Source organism: Arachis hypogaea, chromosome 13, assembly GCF_003086295.3.
Source record: "Arachis hypogaea cultivar Tifrunner chromosome 13, arahy.Tifrunner.gnm2.J5K5, whole genome shotgun sequence".
Lineage (NCBI taxonomy): Eukaryota > Viridiplantae > Streptophyta > Magnoliopsida > Fabales > Fabaceae > Arachis > Arachis hypogaea.
The window spans coordinates 71,344,342-71,356,679 of NC_092048.1; the positions used below are offsets into that span (position 1 = coordinate 71,344,342).

General features: G+C 39.2%; 1 long non-coding RNA gene across 1 annotated transcript; it reads right to left on the reverse strand.

Annotated features, from left to right (window-relative positions):
- Positions 1-646: 646 nt before the first annotated feature.
- On the reverse strand, positions 647-5,295 carry LOC112734979 (uncharacterized). Its single transcript, XR_011869785.1, has 3 exons — positions 4,690-5,295; positions 4,348-4,584; positions 647-896 (listed from the first exon to the last, which is right to left on the reverse strand). It is a non-coding gene; the product is annotated as an uncharacterized lncRNA (long non-coding RNA).
- Between the last annotated feature and the right edge of the window lie 7,043 nt (positions 5,296-12,338).

The following is a 12,338-nucleotide window of genomic DNA, read 5'->3' on the forward strand; positions in this document are numbered from 1 at the left end:
TTTGTAAGGGATCTTTGATTAGTTTTGTAACAACCCTGATTTTTGAGTATGCGAGATCTTTTCCGAAGGCACGAAATCTTCCGGAAGATCAGTAAGGGGAGAACCTCTGATATATCATCAAGTATCTCAATCCTCATTGTCATTATGTCATCTTAAGATAGAACCTTTTTTGAGGCACGCTCGATAACGTAGTCACAAAAAACCCAGTTTTTTGAACCGTATCGGTTAAGAGTTTTGATTCTGTTTTTCGTAAATAATCTCAGTTTGATGAATCGGACTTGATTCTGAGAGAAGAGAGATAATAGGATAATATTATCATTATATTAGTATTAGAAGCTTCTGAATGATATTATAAGTTACCTGGTCTTTCTAGTTAAAAACAGAAAATCGGTTAACCGGGTTCACAGTTTACTGGTGCAGCTTAGCACCGGTACTCTTTGATGACTTTAGCAATGATAAGGCCTCATATACATGTTTATTCTCAATTAAAAATGTTACTAGTGTCTTTTATGCTATTGTAACGACCCAACTTCCAATACGTCATGATCGTACCAAAAGTAAGGAGTTACTAACCTATTCTTTATAACTATTAATATGAGCCTTTAGTTCGGTATCGCGCTTCTATTTTATGGAAAATGCCAAAAAATTTGTTTTTGATTATCAAAATCATATATCAAACATTTCAAAATAAAATAATTACATAATTATAATAATAATATCTGTCATACAAAAGATTTCAAATAAAGCTCAGATACAAGTCCTATCCCTCTGTATAAAATAAAATCGTAAGCAATAAGGGCGAGCGAACTCTATGAAAGCAAATTAACTCATACACTTAACTTAAATAAATTCTATAATTGCCCGCAGCTTCAAATTGTGTCTTCGAATATGTGTCACTGAAAGGATGGAAGATTTGGGTGAGAACAAACCACACATTCTCAGTAGGGAATGGGAATGCCGTAAAAGTAATGATTAACATGCAAATAATTAACATACTCAAGGAAGCTATATTTTATCAAATTCTTTTGAAAATACTTTTGGTTTTACTTTATCTAATTAATTACCTCCTTCAAAATCTCTAAACTCAAAACAAATTCTAGAATATAAAATTGGTCACATTAACAATTTATCAGCCACAAACAGCATTGTTCAATCATTGCAATAACTAAATAAACCAGCAACATAAGTAATACAGCCGAACCAAAATTCACGAATGTCACTCCTCAGTACTTTACTAAGTTCACAGCTTCAACAAAAATATTCAATCAAACACACAAGCAAGTCACCAAAAAAAATAGTACAATCACAAGAAAAAAAAAAGATAAGCAACACAATCAAATGCAAATGCACAAACAAGGATGATGCATGTCTAGCCCTAGTGCAGGTAATGAGCTCATCTGTCGGTTACTAACCCGCTCCCGACGTTATCCAGCAACCTCTGTCTGGATAAGGCTTTCCTATTGGCTATACCCCTGTGTACAGGAAATAACCCCTCTGCCACCACAGGTCCACTGCACGCAGGAAATAACACATCTGCCATTGCAGGATGTACGCCGACACACCTTCTGTATACAGGAAATAACCCCTCTGCCACTACAGAAATGGAACAGGTGGTCACGGTACTTCTGTAGCAGGAAATAACCCCTCTGCCTTACAGAAATAAAATATGGATCTGTACCGTAGGAAAGCGTTCTCAGTGATCACACCATTATCTATCTGACTGCCTTACTGCAGCAGATGATCATACAAGTATATCTGGAGTTGCCTTAACGCAACGAATGAATAAACACATCTCTTGGGTTGCCTCAAGCAACAAATAAATATCTCTTGGGTTGCTTCAAGCAACAAATCATCACATAATCATTCTCATTATCATCATTCATTATCATTCTCATTATTCATCATCACTTTGACATTCTTATACAGTACCTCTTTCTTCTCTGTTCATTTATGCTATTCCAATTCAATCATACTATACAAACTTTACATATTTCACTTTTACAACATCTTTAGCTCAAACCATTTCTCTTTATCATTCAGATTCAAATATTATAAAATTCACCAAACTCCTGAAAAGTAATCCTTTATTTCAAGCCCAAATCATAACCCTTTTCATATTGAATCAAACTCAACATAATTCTTTTCTTAAATAATTCAAAGTTGAAACATAAACCTTTTCTTGGTAATTCCAAATTCAAAATAGTATAATTCTTCTCTTATTTAGATAAAACTCAAGTAATATAATTTTTCAAGTTCAAATTTTCTAAAATGACTTCTCAAATAAAACCTCAGGTTTTTATAAAATTTCGACAGCACCTCCCTAAAACTTGGACTTAACCACCCTTACGGGTTCCCTCTTTCTCAACATCTCATCAAACCTTTCTCAACAATTGCCACAATAATATATTCTCAAAAATATTTGATAATAGTATAGAAAATCTATTTCTCAAATTCCATATCCAAGTAATCACCAAAACATCGGCAATCTAATTTCAATTTTATTTTATAATATCAAACAAATTCGGAATTACGCAAACCTTGTATCCATGCGATCGTCTCGGATTAAGCTTTATATTAAACTAAAAATCACAATTTTTCGCTGGCTCTAACTTTGAAAATATAAGCAAAAACCGTGACTGCTCTGTAGTGTCTTAAAACCAGAAGACAGCAGCAGTGTACAGTATTCGAAATTTCATATAAAATCCAAATTAAATCCAACCACCTTCAAATTAATGTGGTTAAATATAACTTATCCAAATTTCTTTCGCAATTGGTTCCAAGGTTATACCATTTTTAATGAAGGAGTTATGTAGCTTGGAAGTTAAGTAATTTTCTGCTGAAATCTGTTTCACAAATCATTGAACACAACCTCTTCCAAGTCCCATAACTCACTGATTAAAACATAGAATACCCTGAAATTTAAATCATAACAACTAAACATATTCAAATTTCACCTCCAATTGGTTGAATCTCAATATCATTCCAGAATTAAAATTATATAGTCTCAAAGTTACTGACTTAGAAAGCGAAACCTGCTTTTTACTGCATAATACATCTTACTTTAAAAATTCATATCTTTAAAACCACAACTCTAAAAATTATAAATTTTATGAAATTAACGCACTAGGACCAGAGTTTCATTTAAAATTGGTTCCATTTCAAAATTAAAACTGGAGAATTTTTAATAGAGGAAACAAGTTGCTGCTGTGTTAAGCGTTCTGCAGAAAACCAGATTTGACATTCCTAATTCAAAAATTCACCATAAATCATAAACTTAATGAAAAAGCCTAAAATTCAACTGTCCAGCTTCCTATATTCCAAAGCTTAATCCAGACTTGGTCCCACACAATTCTGATCATCACAGAATTAGTTTAGATTTTCAAAGTCTCCGGCTTCATTTAAAAGTAATGCAGAAAATCAAGTTTTACATTTTAACTTTGAAAAATCTTAACTAGTTCTATAGTTAATGCAAACTTCCCAAAATTGAATCCCAACAACAACTTTAATTACAGTTTACTCAGCCTTTACTCTCATATCATTTCGATTATCGTTGAATAACTGATTCACTTCCAAAGTCATCTTTTAATCTCAAAATCAGATTTTCAGCAACTAGTTCAACATTTTAAGATTCAATCTTCCAATTATTCCTTAAGCCCAACTTCAATTAATCACTAACTAAACCCATTACAATAAACCAACTCAACAGTAATAGTTTCAATTTGACCCATCAAAATATCGAAATCACAATAATCTCTCATCAAACAATTTATAATTCAATCTCATAAAATCAACAAATTCAACCAAAGTTCCAATCAAAAATCTCAATCATTCCAATCATAATTTCAGCCACACAACTCAACTAATTTAGTATAATCACATAGAGTCAGAACTTTTCAACAATTCCATCCATATCAGAGAACACAATATCAATTACAACTTCAAATACTCACAACAAAGCCCAAAGACATTCACAGCCTTAACCTGAATTCAATAATCCAATTGAAGCACTAACACATCATCAAACTTACTCCAAATTTCACAACCTCAACCATCATCACAATAATCCCAAACCAAACACAAATCTAACTCAGCTCATCAATTATCATTACGACAACTTTTCAATAGTTAACTCATCAAATTTCAATTTAACAAGTATTATCAAATGAATCACCATTCACAGCCACATTTAATTCCAGTCACAGCTCAAAATATTCACAACAACTAACAAATTTCAAATGCATTTCAGGTCATTCATGACAATTAAGAAATTCTAAACCATTGTTAACCATTTGCACTTATTCAAATAACTTGGTGGGCATTCTAAATTAAAAACGTTAAATCCCCTACCTCAAAGTCGAAACTCATGGAATTCACTAAATGCAGCTGCTCCATTAGCAGTTTCCAGCACCTATTTCCATGGCAGCAACAATGACAAGGTTAAACGCCTCCTCTCCTCTCCGATCTAAGATTCTAGAAGTAGTAGCCATTTTCAAACAGAGCCAGCAGCAACGTGAGGTGGCCACGGCAGCAAGCAAAAACCATGAATTCAAATCGGATAAGAGTAACAATTCTGGAAGTTCAATTCTGGAAGTTCAGGGAAAAATCAAATTGGAACAAGAGCAAGGCTAATAAAATGGCAGTGGAATAAATAAAAACATCAAGTGATGATTCAGAACACGAATGTCTTACAACAATTAGAAGATAATAACAGAACGAAGAAGCTACAGCAGCGGTATAGGCAACTGCAACAGGAAGCTCGGAGGGTGGCAGAGCAACTTCCTCCTCCAGCGACGGCTTGGTGAGACGCGGCAGTAGCAGGGTGCAATAACGGCGGCGCTGCAGCTCAGTAACGGTGACGCGGTGGCAGCTCGCGTGGATGGCGACGGCAACACACAACACTGACGGCGACAAGGCTGGTTGCGGGCTTCTTCCTCGCGGTGTCTGGCTCTCTCTCCGCGGCAGTGGCACGGCAGCAGTGACGAGCTTCAGCAGTGGTGAATCGCTGGCGACGGAGGTTTGGCAGTGGTGAACGGCTTCTCTTTCTCTGTGCGCACTCTGCTCCTCCCTTCCACCAATCAGCGACAGCAACGCAGATAGGGTGCAGCGCGATGGTGGCGGCTGCGCGCGGGCAAGGCTGGGCGAAACTGGCGATGGTGGCGTGGGGTCCTTGCGTGCGGCAGTCCAGCGATCACGGCGGCGGCGGGCAGCAGCTCTTCCCTCTCTTTTTCCTCTCTGTTTCGCTGCTGTGTGAGTGTTACGCTAAAGGAAGGTGAGGGTGAGGTTGCGGCTGAGTGTGGTGAGGGAGTGAGAGTTAGGGTTTCTAATTTGGGAAATTAGGGTTTCTGAGTTGGATTTGGGAATTAGGGTTAGAAATTAGGATTTTATAAAAGAATATGGATAGATATGAATAGATATTTTGATAAAATTGGAGGGTAGGATAATTTTAAAATCAAATATACTCTCTTAAAAATATTTAGGAACATTATTTATCAACATATTTCTAAGTTAAATCAATTATTTATAATTTACATTATAAAATGAACAAGTTAATTATATTTTGTAAAGTACAATTTAAATTCAAATATCAATTTTCTAGATTAAATCATACAAATCTCTATTATTTTTCTATCTCTGAAACTTTAATTTTAATTTATAAAATAATTAATTATAATAAAAATTGTACATAAACATTAATTGACTTAAACTTAAAGTATTTATAAATATCAATCTAATCATTTCTAATAAAATAATTTCTAGGAGTTCAAATTAATAATATAATCCATTCAAAATAAAATTTATTTAAATTAAATTATACAATTCTTTCTTATTTTTCAATTACCAAAATTATAATTTCAATTATACCAAATATCTAATAAAGATTATATAAAAATTCTAATTAATTTAAACTTCAATTATCATGAAACTCCATTTAATTACCTTTAGTAAAATAATTTTTTAAAATAAAATTATCAACAAATAAAATAAATCACAAATAACTATTTTATTTTATTTTCAAAAACTAGGGATGTTACACTAGTAGCTCAGAAAAGAATTTTTAGAGATGTTTTTACATGTGTTCCGATACACCTAGTTTTAGTAGTTATACACCTGAGATATTTTAATATTATTTTAATCCACCTTCAAGCCAACCAATCAAAACTCACCCTACACCCCCAAGACACTCCAAGGCTGTCTCATTTCTTCATTTTGGCCGAAAATAACAAGAGAGAAAAGAGAGAAACTTTCATGAACACTTAATCTTCAAAGCTTGATTTCTTCTGAACTAAAACTCAAATCAAAATTCCGATTTCACCAAAATGATCCTCTCTTCTTCCTCTACATAACAATATAACATATCAAGGCTAGAAATAAGGTGAGATGGCTGTCTTCCTCCCTCTTCAATTCGGTTTTCAAGGAAAATCATGCAAAACATGTGTTTTCTTGATGTTTTTCCTTAGGAATCATGCTTAACTTGACTTGAGGGCCAAGAAACGTGAATTTACAGCAAGTATAAGGTTAGAAATCACTTCCTAACATACTGAGTGAGATTTGGTTAGTTGAGGGTTTTTGGATTTACAGTTGTTCTTGATGTGATTTAGGAGGAAAAAGTGCTTAAGGACCACCTGAAAGTCTAACCGAATTAGGAGTAGCAAAACCAGGTAGGGTATGACGAATTTAATCTTGATTGATTGTGTTTGAGTTGTGTAATTATGATATGATTTGGTTGTGCTTGAAATTGATTGTTTATATGAGTGATTCTTGTTGAAAATTTGGTGAAATTTTGATGAAATTTGATGAAATTCAAGCTATGAACTTGTGTTCTTGTGGCTGCTGGAAAACGAAACCTGTTCATACCCTAGGTCAAGCTGTCCGACCCGGGATGTTTTGCGATATGGCGACCGACCTCTTCAGGTCTGACTAGCCGACCTCTTCTTAAAGAGATCGGCCAAACCGACAGGAAAGCCCGAAAAATGGGCCCAACTTAAGGAATACGACCCAGATCCAAAGGCAATCCAAGCCTATAGAGATAAGGGCGGTTCCATTGAAGATAAGCTGACCTCGCCAAAAGATAAGATAAGATAAGATAACTAACTTATCTTATCTAAAAAGGTCACTCTACAACTACTATAAATACACTGGAGCACCCAGGTATATCTCATACTCTGATTCTACATAAAACCTGCTTAATACCCGTGCTAACTTAAGCATCAGAGTCTCTTGCAGGTACCCCCCACCCTCCGGTGACCAAGGATCAGCAGTGCAGCCTGTCCAACAAGTCTGGCGCGGCGACTTCGGCCACCATCAACAAGTCAGACACAACAGCTCCGACCAGTACAAAAGATCTCAACCGAGATCGACCTCCAGTTTCAGGTAACCCTCGAAACATTGGCGCCGTTGCCAGGGAAGCTGGAAATCATCCTATCACCATGGCAGACAACCATAACAACGACCATGAGTCAGGTCTGGAAGAGAGAACACCGCACAAGAACGCGGATGTCACGCTACAAGACACTCCGGAAATCAACAAAGACAAAGACTCACCAAATTCAGAGGCAATAGAAGCGCTCCTAGATCGCCTAAAACAACTGGAAAAAGAAACTCAACAACAACGGGAAATCGGAAGGGATCTACAAAGAGAGATGCGGCGACGTCGGGAGTTGGAAGAAAAACTACAGCAATTAGAAGTCGATCTCAAATCAAAAGTCCCTCGGGCCAATCTCGAAGAAAATTCACGCAAAGAGCAAGACCCGTTCACCAGGGAAATCATGAAAACCAAAATTTCAAAAGACTTCAAACTCCCGGATATGACCCTGTATGATGGCACCACGGATCCCAACCACCACCTCAATAACTTCAGAAGCAGAATGTACCTCACTGATGCCCCAGATGCTGTTCGCTGCAAAGCCTTCCCAACAACTCTCACAAAGATAGCCATTCAATGGTTCGACAATGTACCGCCAAAGTCCATCTCAAGCTTTGATGACCTAGCTAAAAATTCCTAGCCAGATTCTCCATTCAGAAAAATAAAGCCAAGCACGCCCCCATTTTACTAGGGATCAAACAAGGAGATTGGGAGAGCCTCCGCAACTATATGGAGAGATTCAACAAAACATGCATGGACATACAAAGTTTACCCACAGAGGCTGCCATCATGGAACTCATCAACAGCCTACGAGAAGGACCCTTCAGCCAATCTATATCAAAAAAATACCCGACCTCCTTGGATGAAGTGCAGGAACGAGCAGAAAAATACATCAACATGGAAGAAAATGCTCGTTAGGAGAGACCTCAAAATCAGGGACCTCTTACCGAGATAGAGACAAGGAATCCAAAAGGAAAGAAGATCGACAAGGGGAGAAAATCAAAAAGTACCATAATTACACTCCTCTCAGGGCATCCTTAGTCGAGATATACAAAGAAGTCTGCCATACAGAAAAAATCCCCCCAGCACGGCCACTCAAAGGCAAAAAGGGAGGAGGAAACCGAAAGGAATATTGCGAATACCATCGAGTCTGAGGACACTCCACAAATGAATGTTTCGACTTAAAAAATATCATAGAAAAATTGGTGAGAGAAGGAAAGTTAGATCGATTCCTGACCACCCGAGATGATGATCAAAGAAAGAGACGAAGGGATGAAGATACCGAACGAACAAAATGATCACCTCGGACACCAGAAAGACATGTCCACATGATACATGGCGGATTCACAGCAGGTGGGATCTCCAAATCCTCTCGCAAATGATATCTCAAAGAAGTATATCATGTCGAAGGAAAGGAAGAAGCACTCAACATCCCAGCAATAACATTTACTAAAGAGGACGCATCCGGCGTCATCGCAGGACACGACGATCCCATGGTCATCACCATCATATTAGCAAACGCCAACCTACACCGCACCTTAATATACCAAGGGAGTTCTGCCGACATCTTATTCAAAATAGCCTTTGATAAACTCGGCTTAGAAGAAAAAGGACTTCAAGCATATCCAAACAGTCTGTTCGGACTAGGAGACACCCCAGTTCGACCATTAGGATACATACCACTACATACAACCTTCGGAAAAGGGAACCAATCCAGGACCCTCAAAATAGATTATATCGTGGTCAACGTAAGTTCAGCTTACAATGCTCTCATAGGTCGGACAACACTCAACCAACTCGGCGTGATAGTCTCGACCCCACACCTATGTATGAAATTCCCAACACCAAAGGGGATAGCCACGATAAAAGCAGATCAAAAAATGGCACGTCGCTGTTACAACGAAAACCTAAACCACAGAGGCAAAGGAGAAGAGTTCCACACAATCGAGCTGGGCAGAGTTCAACGACGAGAAGAACTTCGTCCCCAGCCAGAGGGCGAGATAGAAAAGATTCAAATCGGGGACACCTCGGAAAAAATAACTAATATCGGCACAATCCTAAAAGGAGACTCAAAGGAATTACTAATACAATTCTTGCGAGATAACGTCAATCTCTTCACATGGAAAGCCGCAGATATGCCAGGCATAGACCCTAAGCTGATGTGTCATAAGTTGGCGGTCTATCCAGGATCTCGACCGGTACAGCAGAGACGAAGAAAACTTGGGCCAGAGCTATCCCAGGCTGTGGAAGAACAAGTCCAGGCACTACTGGAAGCAGGATTCATAAGAGAAGTCAAATACCCACTATGGCTAGCCAACGTTGTCTTGGTGAAAAAATCAAATGGGAAGTGGCGAATGTGCACCGATTACACCGATCTCAACAAGGCTTGTCCAAAAGACCCTTACCCACTCCCAAATATCGACGCTCTGGTAGACGCTTCCTCCGGATATAAATATCTCTCGTTTATGGATGCATACTCGGGATACAACTAGATCCCCATGTACCCACCAGATCAAGAAAAGACCTCGTTCCTAACACCAAAAGCAAACTACTACTACATTGTGATGCCTTTCGGTCTCAAGAACGCAGGAGCTACTTATCAAAGGCTAATGAATAAAGTCTTCTCGGATCACATTGGAAAGATCACGGAAGTCTACGTGAACGACATGTTAATAAAAACACAAAGTGAAGAGACACTATTGTCCGACCTGGCCCAAGTGTTCGACACCATAAGAAAGCATGACATGCGACTCAATCCAGCAAATGCACCTTTGCGGTAGAAGCAGGTAAATTCTTAGGTTTCATGCTCACACAAAGAGGAATTGAAGCAAATCCAGACAAATGTCAGGCCATACTCAACATGAAGAGCCCAACCTGTGTCAAAGAAGTACAACAACTCAAGTTTAAGAAAGGGAAGGCAGTTCAAGTGGACGACAGCATGTGAGCAAGCTTTCCAAGACTTTAAAAAGTTCTTAGGACAGTCGCCTATCCTCTCCCGACCACGAAAAGGAGAACCACTCATATTATATCTTGTAGTAGGAAGCCGGGCAGTAGCGTCAACACTAGTCAGAGAAGACGAAAATGGACAACAACCCGTCTACTTCATTAGTAAAGCACTACAGGGATCCGAGCTGAACTATCAGAAAATAGAAAAATTTGCATATACTCTCATTCTAACATCTAGACGGCTCCGCCCTTACTTCCAGGCCCACACCATCAAAGTTCGCACTAACCAGCCCTTGAAAGGAATATTGCAGAAAACAGATTTAGCAGGTAAAATTCTACAATGTGCAATCGAGCTGTCAGAGTTTGACCTCCAATATGAAGCTCGGACGGCCATTAAGTCACAATATCTGGCCGACTTTATCGCAGAATTCACAGATACCCTGGAAACCCCCACAGAGTGGAATCTCTATGTGGACGGTTCTTCAAATAAAACTGGAAGCGGCGTAGGAGTGATAATAGAAAGCAACCAGGGAACCGAAGTTGAGCTCTCCCTCAAGTTCGGGTTCCCGGCTTCAAATAACTAGGCAGAATACGAAGCACTGCTAGCTGGTTTGAAGCTGGCTGAAGAGGTTGGAGCTCGGAAACTCAACATCTACAGCGATTCGCAAGTTGTCACATCACAAATAACAGGGAGCTACCAAGCCAAAGATCCCACCATAAAAAGGTATTTGGATAAGACCAAGCAACAGCTCGGATAAATCGGGGAATATAAGATATACCATATACCCCGAGAACAAAATGCCCGAGCTGACGCACTCTCGAAACTAGCCAGCACCAAACCAGGGGGCAACAATAGAAGCCTCATCCAGGAAATGTTACAGAACCCGTCAATCTCGGAAGAGGAAAAAGTCCTAGCCATAACAAGCCAGGACCAAGGATGGATGACTCCCATAATTAACTACCTCAGAGCAGGAACACTCCCCCCAGAAGAAAAAGAGGCAAAAAGGCTAAAAAGGGAGGCACAGTACTACACCATTATAAACAACATCCTGTACAAAAGAGGGATCTCAGTACCATTAATGAAATGCGTACCGACCTCCCACACAAAGGAAGTGTTAGAAGAAGTACACGGCGGCATTTGTGGCAATTATCTTGGAGCACGAGCTCTCGCCAAAAAAGTGCTCCGGGCGGGGTTTTATTGGCCAACTCTACAGAAAGAAGCTACAGAATTTGTAAAGACATGCCCACCATGTCAGAAACATGCCAACTTTCACATCGCCCCGCCAGAAGCGCTCATCAGCATAACTTCCCCTTGGCCGTTTGCAAGGTGGGGGCTCGACCTTCTTGGCCCCTTCCCTCAGGGGTCAGGACAAGTTAAATTTCTCATAGTAGGGGTAGACTATTTTACAAAGTGGATCGAGGCAGAGCCTCTAGCCAACGCCACCGCTCAAAGAAGCCGGAAATTCCTATATAGAAACATCGTCACAAGGTTCGGGGTTCCATATTCAATAACCACAGAAAATGGCACTCAATTCACAGATGCAGGCTTCAGAAAACTAGTAGCCGACTTAAATATAAAACATCAATACACCTTCGTGGAACATCCACAAGCCAATGGACAGGCCGAAGCTGCCAACAAAGTCATATTGGCCGGATTAAAACGGAGATTACAAGATGCAAAAGGAGCTTGGGCAGAAGAACTTCCACAGGTCCTATGGGCATATCGAACGACGCCGCACTCCACCACGAAGGAATCCCCCTTCCGGTTAGCATACGGAATAGAGGCAATGATTCCAGTAGAAATTGAGGAAGGATCGCCTTGAGTAATTCATTACAATGAGGGAGCAAACTTCCAACTTCAGAGGGAAGAGCTCGACCTACTACCTGAAATCCAAAAAAGAGCTCGGATCAGGGAAGAAGCTCTAAAGCGCCGAATGGCTTCCAGATATAATCAAAAGGTAGTGCCAAGAAGTTTCGCAGAAAACGATCTCATCCTAATCCGAAATGATATCGGAACAACTCGACCAGG